The sequence below is a fragment of the Helianthus annuus genome, chromosome 11 (genome assembly GCF_002127325.2).
Source record: "Helianthus annuus cultivar XRQ/B chromosome 11, HanXRQr2.0-SUNRISE, whole genome shotgun sequence".
In the NCBI taxonomy this organism is placed as follows: domain Eukaryota; kingdom Viridiplantae; phylum Streptophyta; class Magnoliopsida; order Asterales; family Asteraceae; genus Helianthus; species Helianthus annuus.
This window is the reverse complement of record NC_035443.2, coordinates 119,919,696-119,932,932: the sequence shown is the minus strand read 5'-3', so window position 1 is coordinate 119,932,932 and position 13,237 is coordinate 119,919,696. Positions and strand designations below refer to the sequence as shown.

The following is a 13,237-nucleotide window of genomic DNA, read 5'->3' as shown; positions in this document are numbered from 1 at the left end:
ATCGTATTGAAGGGATGGTTTACGTTTATTTTACTTAATATTAATTGCATGTTCAATATGATTGGTGGCTTGATCCTGGTCAGTCACGCTCCCAAGCGGTGATACTCCGCGTGTGGATTTTGGGGGTGTGACATTTGTGTTTCACGGGTTGGCTTCGCATCTTCACTTGTAATGATTTTATGCATTACAATGGATGGACTAATACCTTTCAAGTCGGCTATCGACCATCCAATTGCCGCCTTATTAGCCTTCAAAACCCGCAACAACTCTTCTTCTTGAGCTATCGCCAAATTAGAAGCAATGATCACCGGTAAGGTGTCATTCTCCCCCAAGAATGCATATTTTAGATGTTTTGGTAGCTCTTTCAATTCCACATTTGGTTAACACTCCAATGAAGGTTTTGTACCCGAATCAATTCCCACCGGTAAAGTTTCCATTTGGTTGGTCCATGGCGGTCTTCCTTCTTTCACCGCAAGAGCTTCTTGCTCCTTCTCTTCCATTTCCAACTCACATGCATGAACCTGCAAAGACACATTACAAGCACAATAGCCCAAAATCTCTTCCTCATACTCCTTTGGGTCGTACCCATCTATGAAATCTGCTAGAAAACACTCATCACCAAAAACATTAGCACCGTTAGTAAAAACATTTAATCTCATTTTCCTATTACCGAATGTCATGTCGATCGTACCATATCGACAATCAATAACTGCATGTGCGGTGTTCAAAAACGGTCGACCCAAAATAACATTTTGTTGTTGAATTGGGTCTGCGGATGAGTAGTCTAACACAAGAAAATCCACGGGATAATAAAATTCATCAACTTTAACTATCACATCCCGTACAATTCCCCGAGGAAGTTTATGAGACAAATCGGCTAATACCACCGTTGTCTCGACCCGTTTCAATGGACCAAAGTTGTATTGGTCATATAACCCCCCCCCCCCCCGTAAGATACTTACTCCGGCCCCAAGATATAGTAACGCCATTGCAGTTTGAAAATTTCCCACTTGAATGTTAATAAGAGGCGTTCCCGGATCTTGTAGCTTAGGAGGAAGATCTCCTTTCAAAACCGCGCTTACCCACTCCGTCAAGTCAACTAATTTAGGCACTTTTTGTTGCCTCTTTTGAGTTCATAATTCTTTCAAAAACTTGGCGTAAGCGGGTACCTGTTTTATTGCTTCAAGTAAAGGAAGATTATTTTTAACCTGTTTAAAAATCTCCCACATTTCTTCCTTTTGAGGACCCCGTTTTGAAATAAAATTTTTCTTACCCGGATCTAATAAAGCCGAGGGAAATGGTACTTGACTAGATCCCCCATCCTCATTTTTATTTTCTTTTTCTTTTTCTTTATTATTTTCGGGTTTTTCAAAATTGGGTTTTTTAGAAGAATTGTTAGGTGGTTCATTTTCTTCCTCACTTTCTTGACCCGTTATGTCTTCAACCACCCCATCAACCAAATCCGGTGAAGGATTGGTTTTGTACTCTTTCCCACTTCTCAAAACACTTACATGATGAATATTAACATTGTTACCTCTAGAAGTATTATGAGACGGGTTTACCTTAGTGTCACTTGGTAATTGACCTTTATTTTTCTTCAAGTCCGCCACTTCGGTTGCGAGTTGACCCATTTGGGTGGTCAAAGTTTGAATTACTTTGTCGCGGGCCTCATCCTTTTGTATGCGAGCATCATCCATTTGATTTCTCTTTTGCATCTCCGCTTGCATGCTCTTTAACATTTCCATCATCTCATTTCCACTCGAAGACCCCCCTTGCTCTTGACCCGTTTGATATTGCCTTTGGTACCCTTGATTGTTCCCACCTCGATATCCAATTTGATTGTTGTAAGGTTGGCGCGAACCAAAGTTACCTTGACTTCCTTGAAAATTCGGGTTAGCTTGATTTGAAGGGTTCCCGTACCGAAAATTTGGGTGGTTTCTCAACCCGGGGTGGTAAGTGTTAGAATTCATATTATAGTTTCTACCACCCCCTCCTTGACCTTGCACAGCATGAACCTCTTCATATTGCCGTTCACCTCCTTGGCAATTTTCAGCCGCATGTCCTATCTCATTGCAACTAGCACAAACATCATAAATTTGGTTAGAGGTTTGAACATTACCATCGTCTACCGCATGCACTTGAGTTCGGGTAATGGCCGGTCGTGCTCTCCTTAATGCTTGAGCTTTTCTCTTTGAAGTGATTTCCATTTGCTCCAAAAACTCCCAATCGTCATGCTCGTAATTTGTACCAAAAGTGCCATTTTTTATGGACATTAAGTCACGAGCATCTTCAGCACTTAACCCCTCGTGGAAAGCATTCATCAATTCCCAAAGTTTAATCCTATGATGAGGGCAATTCTTGATCATCATGTTGAAACGCTCAAAGGCCTCATGAAACATTTCACCTTGTTGTTGTTGAAAACTCGTCAACCCCTTCCTGGCATCATTGGTCTTTTGAGCGGTGTAAAATTTATCTAAAAAAATTTGTTGCATCTCCGCCCAAGTGTAAATAGATGCCGAAGGTATAGTGTAAAACCACTTCTTTGCCTTATCTTCTAGAGAAAATTGAAATAATACCAATTTGACATCATCGGCCGAAAAACCTTGACTCCCAAGAGTGTTGCAAATTGAGTCATAAGCCTCCAAATGAAAATAAGGCTCCTCCGTTGCTAGACCCTTATATTTCGGCAAAATTTGCAATGAATTGGTTCTCACTTCAAAAGTCCTCCCGTGATTATTGTGAGGAATAACTACCGGTGAAGGATTTTGAGTAATTACCGGCCTAAAATGTGCATCAATGCCTCTCGCATATTCTCTAAGATGTCTTCTTGGTACACCCAACCGACCCCTTGGACGAATAGGACCCATTGGTCTTTGCATAGGCCCCTGAGGTACATGTGGTTGAAATTGATGTTGTGGCATCGGTGGGTGTTGAATTGGCCTTTAAATTGTGGTTGTGCATTTTGTGGACGAACTTGTTGCAATGGTATAGGACGTTGCACTTGTGGCCCTTGTGGCCTTGGCTGAATATGTTGTGGTATAAGTTGTTGTTGTGGAATTCCACCAACACTTGGCATTCCTTGAGTTTGACCTTGTACATAAGCAAACTCCCCTTGATCTCCATCACCCCCATATGTGTATCCGTCTTCATCATAACCCTCAAATTCTTCAAACCCCTCATCATATCCATCTCCCCATATACCCGAAGATTGCCCAAATGGAAGAGTTGAATACTAAAAACCCGACTGGTTTGATGGTCTAAATGTAGAAGTGGCTTGGACAATGGTTAAGTTTGGTGCTATTGAATAAGTTGAAGATGATTGACCTGTACCCGGGAAGAAATGGGTGAATGGTGGAATTGTAGTAGACGGGTTAAAAGCGAGTGTCGGTTCCTCTTGGGTGGTAATGGGTTGTGTGGTGTTAGTTGGTGTAACATCATGAGGTGGAGTAGGTTCAGTAGTGGTGTTAGGCATGGTAGCATTTGGTGAAGGTTGAGTGGATGATGGTATGAAAGGTGGTATGAGTTCACCCGTAGTGGGTGGTGGTGGCAGTGGATCCATGTATCTAAGTGGTGTAATTGGTGTAGTTGGTGTTGTTGGTGAACCGCTAATTTTGTTTTCCCTTAACAAGATTTTGTTTCCTCTCAAAGTTCATTCAATCTCTGGATCAAATGCCAATGGTGATAGCTTGTGAGAGCTTCTAGTACGCATGCACCTGTAAATACCTGCACACTAACACACCCAGCGTAAACCAGAAAAATAACAACTAAAAGAGATCAAAAATAACACACGTTGCGCACTACTCCCCGGCAACGGCGCCAAAATTTGACGTGATGTCGTGGTCACAATCAAATTTAATTCAATTACTACTAAATAGTTAGTGGCAAGTGGGTATCGAACACAGGGAGTTTGTGGAATATGTGTTATTTGAAATATTAGTCTAAATTAACTAAGATTAAACTAAATGCAAGTAAAGTAAATTTCAAGAGTTGATTTGATTGAATTGGTTTTAAAACTAAAATTACTAATGTAATTGCAAAAATGAAAGTATTGGTTGTAAGCAAATTAGAGACAAATGATCATCTTCAGTTTCCGGTTTGCTTTGACATTTATACTATCATTCCACTAGAAAGAACTACATAGACATAGTTCATGTGTGATTAATTGCAGTGATGAAAGGGAACTAAGTACTCAGATTCCTAGAACGTGAGGTTGTTACCCGATGATCAATCAACCCTTACCCAAGCCTAACTATACCCATGATATCTCGATTGCCAACGGCACCAAGAACGTATGGTTTCTAATTAGTTTAACACAAAAATCAACAATTTACTAACAATCAATCACACACCATAACAAATAAATCATAAAGATGAAGTTGTTATTCTAATAATACGGAATTCAAGCATAAAGTCTTACACAAAACCTTCCACCAAAGATGACCACAAAGTGTTTAGCCACTCATGGCTTGAATCAACTTCATCATACAAGTTTCAATGTTCATAGAAATCACCAACATAAAAACCAAGATTAAAGATTGTTCTTCAAGCTCCAAAAGTCTCCAAAGTGCACCAAAATTCGTTCCCAAGTGTAGTGTAACCGAAAACACATGATAAGAGGCCATAAAACATCTTGAAAGGGACATTAAATGTGGATGTTACAATTTGGAACAGTCGGCGCCATAAGCTACGGCAGCCGCCGTAGCTTACGGCGGTCAATATAGTGCAGCCGGTCAACATAGCGCCGTAAGCTACGGCGCTCACCGTAGCTTACGGCGATCAATATTCCCTTACGGCGTGTTTCTTCTGTCTTACGGCGGAGGATTTGGCAAAAGATGGGAGCTGTAACCTACGGCCAGGGCCGTAGGCTACGGCGCTGAGTCTTGTCTTTTCTTCATTTCTTCATCACATCTTTAATTTCTTCACATCTTGTTTCCGCCAACTTCTGACATCCATCCAAGCTTCATAATATCCATCCTTTAAGCACTTTAACACCTACAAATACAAACGTACCGTAGTTACCAAACTCCCATAATTAACCGAGTAGAGTATGGAATGTGCATATATTTTGATCGTTTAAGGGTTGTCCTACGGACCACCCGTCAATTATATCCTATTGATTGCTTATTATGGTTCAGTTGTAGCCTAGGCAAATCATGATTAAATTGATTTTAATTTAAAATGGTCTGTATGGTTTAATAATACCATGACCCTCTAATTATCAATGCGATAATTCATTATATAATTTAAATATATCATTATTGTTTGATATAGTACTCAAATCATGGGTGGCTCTGACGAAGCAAACAGTCATCCCGTGGAAGAAAACAATAATACCAGGATTAATATCACTGGTACTGAATTGCAAGCGATGATAACCGCAGCGGTTGCTCAAGCTTTGGATGATAAGTTCAAGGAGCCGAGTAATGTTCGGTCCAAGACTCATACAAAGTCCCTATCTCATTCGCTTACACTGAAGAAAGGTGAGTCTCAACACTCCTCTAATCAGAAAAGTGAACCACAGAGACAAGTTGTTGTGAATCAGGCTCCTAAGTACAACAAGAGTTGTACCTATAAATACTTCGTCTCCTGTAAACCGAGAGATTTCACAGGGGAAAGGGGAGCAATAGACTGTATGAAGTGGTTAGATGAAATGGAGACTGTGATTGACATCAGTGGATGTGCTAAGGAAGGCATAGTTAAGTTTGTGTCTTAATTCAAGGGCGACGCCCTCACTTGGTGGAAAGAATTGGTGCAATCCACTGGAAAGGTTCCTCTGTATAACCTTTCGTGGAACAAGTTTGTTGATCTTGTGAAGGACACTTACTGTCCTCAACATGAAGTCGAGAGAATAGAGACTGACTTCCTCACCTTGGTGATGAAGGATTTGGATTGCAGGTTCTATGTGACCAGTTTCAACTTGATATCGAGGCTTGTACCATATTTGGTCACCCTAGAACCCAAACGCAGTGCTCGTTTTATCGGTGGTTTAGCCCCAGAGGTGAAAGGAAATGTCAAGGCTTCTAAGCCAACTACATATAGATCTGCTATAGATCTATCTTTGTCCCTTACTCTTGATGTTGTGAGAAGTAGGGCAAAGAAAACCACTGATGACGGGAAAAGAAAGAGGGAAGAAGACCATTCCCATCAGTCGAACAAGAAGAACAAAGGGAACTCTAGTTCCAAGAAAGGGCAGTCGGGTGACAAGCCCAGGTGCAAGACTTGCAACAAGAGGCACTTTGGGAAGTGCAACCAGGACCCACAAGCTAAACCATGTGGGATCTGCAAGAAGAAAGGGCACAAGTCTGTGCAGTGCCGAAACATCAAAGATGCAACCTGCTACGGTTGCAACGAAAAGGGGCACATCAAGACTAATTGCCCTAAGAATGCTAAGAAGCCCGAGGAGGCAAAAAAAACAATGCTAGGGTTTTTCAGATGAATGCAAGGGAGGCGGTGAATGACGAGAACGTCATAACAAGTACCTTCCTCATTAATAATAATTATGCTAGAGTTTTATTTGATTCAGGTGCTGATAAGTCTTTTGTAGACCATAAGTTTTGTAAGTTACTGAATCTGCCTATTAAGACTCTAGACATAAGATATGAGGTAGAGCTTGCCAATGGTACCTTAGAAACAGCTTCAACTCTTCTTGATGGATGCCTTATATCCATTAAGAATCATTCTATCCCGCTATCCCTCTTGCCAATGAAGTTGGCTGGTTTTGATGTGGTTTTAGGCATGGATTGGTTGTCGCATAACCAAGCCCAAATTGCCTGTAATAAAAAGCTAGTTATCATTAAAACCCCTTCTGGTGAATCTATCACTATTCAAGGAGATACACAATATGGTCTGCCCAGCAATGTGTCAATTCTCAAGGTATCGAAGTGTCTGAAAAACGGATGTGTCATTTACATGGCACAAGTGACAGTGAATGATCCGAAACCCAAGATTGAAGACATTCCAATTATTTCCGAGTATCCTGATGTCTTTCCTGATGAATTACCTGGATTACCCCCTGAGAGGCAAGTGGAGTTCAGGATAGACATTCTGCCAGGATCTGCACCAATTGCACGAGCTCCTTATCGTCTAGCGCCTACTGAAATGAAAGAGCTCAGGACTCAATTGGATGACTTGCTGGAAAAAGGTTTCATACAACCCAGCTCTTCGCCTTGGGGAGCTCCTATATTGTTTGTGAAGAAGAAGGATGGATCAATGCGTTTATGCATTGATTACCGTGAGTTAAACAAGGTAACGATAAAAAATCGCTATCCCTTACCCAGATCAACGACTTATTTGATCAGCTCCAAGGGGCGAACTTTTTCTCGAAGATTGATTTGAGATCCGGATATCATCAACTCAAGGTCCGAACAGAAGACGTGCCTAAGACAGCGTTCAGAACGAGGTATGGACATTATGAGTTTTTAGTGATGCCTTTTGGGCTCACTAATGCACCAGCAGCATTCATGGACCTGATAAATAGAGTCTGCAAGCCATACTTAGATAAGTTTGTCATTGTCTTCATAGATGACATACTTATTTACTCTCGTAATCAAGTTGACCATGAGAAACACCTTCGGTGTATTTTAGGATTGCTTCGACAGGAGAAGTTGTATGCTAAATTCTCCAAGTGCGAGTTATGGCTTCGTAAAGTCCAATTCCTTGGACATGTTGTTAGTAAGAGTGGCATCCAAGTAGATCCCGCCAAGATAGAAGCCATTATGAACTGGGAAGCACCAAAGACACCAACAAAAATTCGCAGCTTTCTGGGATTAGCTAGTTATTATAGAAGATTCATTGAGAATTTTTCGAGGATAGTTGCACCATTGACTTCTCTGACCCGCAAGAATGTAAAGTTTGATTGGGTCCAAAGCAACAAGAATCCTTTGAGATTCTTAAGCAGAAATTGAGCAATGCTCCGGTGTTGACATTGCCTGGGGGAATTGAAGAATTTGTTGTGTACTGTGATGCTTCACACACCGGTATGGGTTGTGTACTTATGCAGCGAGGTAAGGTGATTGCCTACGCATCGCGACAATTAAAGGTGCACGAAAAGAATTACACCACCCACGATTTGGAGTTGGGTGCCATTGTATTCACACTAAAGTTGTGGAGACATTATCTGTATGGAACTAAATGTGTGATCTATTTGGATGACAAAAGTCTCCAACACTTATTCAATCAAAAAAAGCTCAGTATGAGACAGTGCCGCTGGATGGAGACTCTAAATGACTATGATTGTGAAATTCGCTACCATCCTGGCAAAGCGAATGTAGTCGCTGATGCTCTAAGCTGAAAGAAAAGAGTTAAACCTATCAGGTTTAACGCTAAGAGCATTGAACTGAAGAATAGCCTGAATGAAAGCCTATTAGTTGCACAGAAAGAAGCTGTTTTGGAAGCTAACCTTCCAAATGAAAAGTTAGGTGTAACTACTGAACAGTTAGCACCTGGCAAAGATGGAATCCTCGGATTAAATGGAAGAATTTGGGTTCCTATTCATGGAGGGCTTCGAGATATAATCCTCCAGGAAGCTCACAATTCCAAATACTCAATTCACCCTGGAGGTGACAAGATGTATCAAGATCTGAAAGCTAATTATTGGTGGATAGGTTTGAAGAAATCTATTGCCACACATGTAGCTAAGTGCCTGACTTGTGCTCAGATTAAAGCTGAACATCAAAAGCCGTCAGGTCTGCTTCAACAGCCAGAACTTCCCACATGGAAGTGGGAGATGGTAACTATGGACTTTATAACCAAGTTACCTAAAACAAGGCATGGAAATGATACCATATGGGTCATAGTTGATAGACTGACTAAGTCAGCACATTTCTTACCTATCAAGGAGACTCATAGCTCCAACAAGTTAGCCCAGTTGTACGTGGATAAGATTGTATCCCTCCATGGAGTGCCGGTGTCTATTATTTATGATAGAGATACTAGGTACACCTCTCATTTTTGAAAAAGTTTCCAACAATCATTAGGCACTCGTTTGAATTTTAGTACTGCTTACCATCCGTAAACAGATGGACAAAGTGAGCGTACAATTCAAACTTTGGAAGACATGCTTCGAGCATGTGTTATTGATTTGGGAGGTAGTTGGGATGACCACCTACCTTTAATTGAGTTCTCCTATAACAATAGCTACCATACTAGCACTCAGGCTGCGCCTTTTGAGGCATTATATGGAAGGAAATGCAGAACGCCTGTTTGCTGGGCGGAAGTAGGAGAAGCTCAGTTGTCAGGACCTGATATAGTCCTTGAAACAACGGACAAGATTGTCCAAATTAGTGATCACCTGAAAGCTGCCAGGGATAGGTAGAAAAGTTATGCTGATAAGAGGCGAAAACCTCTAAAGTCTGAGGTGGGCGACAAAGTCTTACTGAAAGTATCACCCTGGAAAGGTGTGATGCGTTTTGGTAAGAAGGGAAAGTTAAGTCCTAGGTATATTGGACCATTCGAGATCATCGAATGTGTCAGAAGTGTAGCTTATTAGCTAAACTTGCCTGAGGAGCTGTGATGTGTACAAAATGCAACATATAAATTACATCAATTGTGCCATAAAACTAACCCTTTTTAGTACGAATGTTGGAAAAAGTGTGTTTTTGTCTTCCTTTTGTATTTTCAGGACTAAATGAGCTCAAATGAATAAAAGAAGCAAAAAGGCAGCTAAATCTAACATAAATACAAGAAAAGGAACAAACGTGGCATGCCCGACCCCCCGACAGCATCTTCCCAAGCAAAAACAAGAGAAAAAAGACTGAACATGCCCCGTGCTCAATGAGCATAGGGGCGTGCCTAAGTGTCAGCCGAAAAGACAAAGTTGTAGAAGCTTCTATCACCCACCACGGGGGCATGCCCACTGGACACGGGGCCGTGGTCAACTCTAAGATTCGCAGAATCTGAGGAAATCTTGATAGTACAGATACGCTTCTGCACACGGGGTCGTGCCCAGCGGACACGGGGGTGTGGTAAACTAATGCAGACAAACTGCAATTAATGAAGAAAGAGAAGAGGGATGGACACGGGGCCGTGCCCGAGCTTCTGTTCAGGCTATAAATAGGGGTGCTTGGCTCACTTGAAAATCATCCCTTGGTACACCACCTCTCTCACACTTCACCCACACTCCACCACCACCACCACCACAACACCATCATCCACCACCATCATCCATCATCCATCATCCATCATAGAGTGTGTGAGTCGTCTCGGGATCCAAGATTGATCGTAAGAGTTCTTGACAATCAAAGGCCATGTTTGCCTAATTCTCTTACATCACTTGGTGAAGACAAGCATTTAGTGTAATACCTTTTATTTTTAATCTTTTCGCACTTTTTATTTGGTTATGTATTAATGACTTTAATAACTAGTTTTATATGTTGAAGGTGATTCTTCCTTATCATTTGTCCGTGGTGTCTTGGCATTATTTTACTGTCTATATAAAAAAAAGATTTTCACCATTCATATCTCCATGGTCTATATGGAGATATGTTGGCTACCTGGTCGGGGGTTAAGGGAATGGTTTGGTAAGAGTCTTGCCATTGTTCAGTGTATAGATCCTGCAAAGACCTGGGTCAAATTTAGTAGGACCCCCTTCAATACCCAATAGTATTGGATGGTGGGGGTCCAAACGCTTTGATCCCCTCATATGTAAACTACTATTAAAACTTTAACCCGGCTACTTAAGACTGTATCCCTGCTGACTCAGACTACTTAGCCGAGGGTAACGTCACCTTCAAAAGAGGGGCCTACCACATTATGCATTAATAACTTAATTAATTATCTTTCAATAATCCGACCCTTTAGGATTGTATCCTTGCTGACTCAAACTACTGGGTTGAGGGTAACGTCACCTTCAAAAGAGGGGCCTACTACAATAACTAAGATAATCTCTTAAAAAGTGCAAAAGTGTGGAAATAATCAAAGGTTACACTAAAGGCGAGTCGGATCCAAGTGATTCATCTTGTCTATCTGTTTTTATTTATTTTATTTTTATTTTCAGCATTTTTGTTTTTATTTTATAGTTTAAAACATTTTTCCTAAATTTTTTATTTGATTAGACGTTGAGGATAAACCGGTATTAAAAGCTCTTGTGTCCTTGGACGACCTCGGTATCTTACCAACACTATACTACGTTCACGATGGGTGCACTTACCCATGTGTGTGTTTGGTGTTAGTAAATATCGTGTTTTATAAATTAAAAACTTGACTAAAGCGGTTAAAAAGGGCTAAAAAAATATACATAAAAACATATCACACCAACTACGCATCAAGCTGAGTGGAATCCACAATGTATTCCACATCTGTAATCTAAAGAAATGTCTAGCTGATGAATCATTTGCAATGTCTCATAAAGACGTACAGATTGATGAAAGCCTGAGGTTTGTTGAAAGACCTATATCGTTCGAGGATCGTTAAGTTAAAAAGCTCCGAAGAAAGCACGTGCCTATAGTAAAGGTTAAATGGGATGCCCGTAGAGGCCCTGAATACACGTGGGAAGTTGAGTCCACTATGCGACAGAAGTACCCTCACTTATTCCAGTAAATCTTGGGATCGAGATTTCTTTTAAAGGGGTGAGGATGTAACACCACGTAAAAACGTGTCCAATTATATAAAGACACGTGTCCTAAACTCTAAATATGTGAAAGTTTGAGTTTGAAGGACTAAAGTTGACAAATGATGAAATTATGTATGCGAAGGGACTAAAAGTGTCAACATGCCAAACTTGTGCCTCTGAATGACCATACTCGGAGAATATATTGTTAAATGAGTGATTAATTGGATATAAGAAGCCGTTTATTTAAAATAATCGTAGGATTATAAACTACAGGGGTTTAAATGTGTCAACGTGTTAATTCTTACCGCTGAGTGACCTTTTAACAAACATGAGGCTTCGAAATATTCAAATATGCTCTCAAGAACAAGTGATATAAATTTCATGAGGTTTCGAGATCGTTATACGTTGTTTATGTAAATTCCCAAGAATTAGGGTTTAAAGTGTCAACAAGGCGAAACTTATGTTTTCGGTGATCAATTAACGAAATCGGGCCTAACGGAGTTTGGTTATACTCCCTTGAACCTCTACAAACTAACTACAAGGGCCTTATATGCCAAAAATGAAAGAAATAAAGCTTTAAAAGGTCCAGGGACTGAAACTGCCAACAGCTGAAAGTTGTTTAACTTGTGCCACACCTTGACACGGGCCGTGTAGCCCCATGTGATTCCTTACACGGGCCGCGTGGCAGCTGCCAGCATCCAAAAAACTGGCAGCTGCATGTTATAGCCTGTTACACTGACTTTGGAGCCAATTTTTCAATTCCAGGAGCTATTTGTTGGTTTTATAATACCACTAGGACACCTAGGGTGATCCTAGATGCCTCCAAAACACCTGCTTTGATCTCCTTGCATGCCATTTTGCTATATAAAGGCTCCTAAGTTAATGTCGTCATTTGCTCATTCACTTGCAAGAACCACACCACTATCATCTGGAGTCTCCTGGCCTTAGAAGAGGATCAAGAAGTGTAGAAAAGATAGCTAGGACCTTATGTAAGTGTCTTAGCCCTTGCTTAGTCCATTTTATTAGCTTAAAAACCGAAAACTCAAATATATCGTAATTAGACTTTGAATTTCGGTTTAATCACAAATGGTTCAGCCACTGACCGAAATGAAAGTGGTTATGGAACCATATTAAGGTAGGTGGTTAACCCTTAAAAGGGCACCTCCTAATTATTTCGTTTGACTAGTTAATTGTCGGGTCAAACTAGTTAGTCGAAAAGTCAAACTGGACAGAAACTTTAAAAATAATTTAAACTAATAAAACAGAAGTTATAAATTATATTTTAACATTCTAATAACTTGGTAATTAGTATTAGAACATGTTTAACCAGGTCTAACCCGACAATTATCAGTCTAAGGTCAGTTTATAACCGAAAGTCGCAAAAGCTTGACTTTTGCTTTGACTTTCAGTTCTGACCCGTTTAATCTTAATTCTTCCATGTTTTAAGCTTCCATTAGGACCATATTATACAGTAGTATAACCCTCTGGAGTTATATTGCTTGATCCTTAGTAGTTTGAATTATATGCTCTTGTTTATTAATATGCTTATAAATGCCGTAAATGCCCTTTTGACATATAAATGAGATTTTTAGAAATGTGAGAGGACAAAAACCTTTACTACTGATATATAAGCTTGTCCCGAAAGTTTGACATCAGTTCTTGGTCTCAAACAGAAGTTATGCTCGATAT

General features: G+C 40.5%; 1 non-coding gene across 1 annotated transcript; it reads left to right on the top strand.

Moving 5' to 3' along the window:
- Window positions 1-2,337: 2,337 nt before the first annotated feature.
- On the top strand, window positions 2,338-2,443 carry LOC118484638. Its single transcript, XR_004873741.1, has one exon. It is a non-coding gene; the product is annotated as a small nucleolar RNA R71 (small nucleolar RNA).
- The last annotated feature ends 10,794 nt before the right edge of the window (window positions 2,444-13,237 follow it).